The following is a 1807-nucleotide window of genomic DNA, read 5'->3' on the forward strand; positions in this document are numbered from 1 at the left end:
TATGAAAAGAAGAGAAGTGAAAGGCAAAGGAGAAAAGGAAAGATATTCCCCTCAGAATGCAGAGTTCCAAAGAATAGCAAGGAGAGATAAGAAAGCCTTCCTGAGTGATCAGTGTAAAGAAATAGAGGAAAACAACAGAATGGGAAAGACTAGAGATCTCTTTAAGAAAATTAGAGATATCTAGGAGACATTTCATGAAAGATGGGCTCAATAAAGGACAGAAATGTTATGGATCTAACAGAAGCAAAAGATACAAAGAAGAGGTGGCAAGAATACACAGAAGAACTATACAAAAAAGATCTTCATGATACAGATAACCATGATGGTGTTATCACTCACCTAGAGCCAGATATCCTGGAATGTGAAGTCAAGTGGGCCTTAGGAAGTATCACTACAAACAAAACAAAGAAAGTGACGGAATTCCAGTTGAGCTATTTCAAATCCTAAAAGATGATGCTGTGAAAGTGCTGCACTCAATATGCCAGCAAATCTGGAAAACTCAGAAGTGGCCACAGGACTAGAGAAGGTCAGGTTTCATTCCAATCCCAAAGAAAGGCAATGCCAAAGAATGTCCAAACTACCACACAATTGCATTTGTGTCACACGCTAGCAAAGTAATGCTCAAAATCCTCCAACACAGGCTTCAACAGTATCTGAACCGTGAACATCCAGATGTTCAAGCTGGATTTAGAAAAGGCAGAGGAACCAAAGATCAAATTGCCAACATCTGCTGGATCATAGAAAAAGCAAGAGAGTTCCAGAAAAACATCTATTTCTGCTTTATTGACTATGCCAAGGTTTTTGGCTGTGTGGTTCACAACAAACTGTGGAAAATTCTTCAAGAGTTGGGAATACAAGGCCACCTGACCTGCCTCCTGAGAAATCTGTATGCAGCTCAAAAAGCAACAGTTAGAACTGGACGTGGAACAACAGACTGGTTCCAAATCAGGAAAGGAGTACGTCAAGGCTGTATATTGTCACCCTGCTTATTTAACTTATATGCAGAATACATTATGCAAAATGTGGGGCTGGATGAAGCACAAGCTGGAATCAAGATTGCGGGAGAAATATCAATAACTTTAGGTACGCAGATGGCCCCACCCTTGTGGCAAAAAGTGAAGAAGAACTAAAGAGCCTCTTGATGAAAGTGAAAGAGGAGCGTGAAAAAATTGGCTTAAAACTCAACATTCAGAAAACTAAGATCATGGCATCTGGTCCCATCACTTCATGGCAAATAGATGGGGAAACAGTGGAAACAGTGTCAGACTTTTTGGACTCCAAAATCACTGCAGATGGTGAGTGCAGCCATGAAATTTAAAGACCCTTGCTCCTTGGAAGAAAAGCTGTGACCAACCTAGATAGCATATTAAAAAGCAGAGACATTACTTTGCCAACAAAGGTCCGTCTAGTCAAGGCTATGGTTTTTCCAGTGGTCATGTATGGATGTGAGAGTTGGACTGTGAAGAAAGCTGAGCACCAAAGAATTGATGCTTTTGAACTGTGGTGTTGGAGGAGACTCTTGAGAGTCCCTTGGACTGCAAGGAGATCCAACCTGTCCATCCTCAAGGAGATCAGTCCTGGGTGTTTCATTGGAAGGACTGATGCTGAAGCTGAAACTCCAATACTTTGGCCACCTGATGTGAAGAGTTGACTCATTGGAAAAGACCCTGATGCTGGGAGGGATTGGGGGCAGGAGGAGAAGGGGACGACAGAGGATGAGATGGCTGGATGGCATCACCGACTCGATGGACATGAGTTTGAGTAAACTCCAGGAGTTGGTGATGGACAGGGAGGCCTGGTGTGCTGT

Source organism: Cervus canadensis, chromosome 4, assembly GCF_019320065.1.
Source record: "Cervus canadensis isolate Bull #8, Minnesota chromosome 4, ASM1932006v1, whole genome shotgun sequence".
Lineage (NCBI taxonomy): Eukaryota > Metazoa > Chordata > Mammalia > Artiodactyla > Cervidae > Cervus > Cervus canadensis.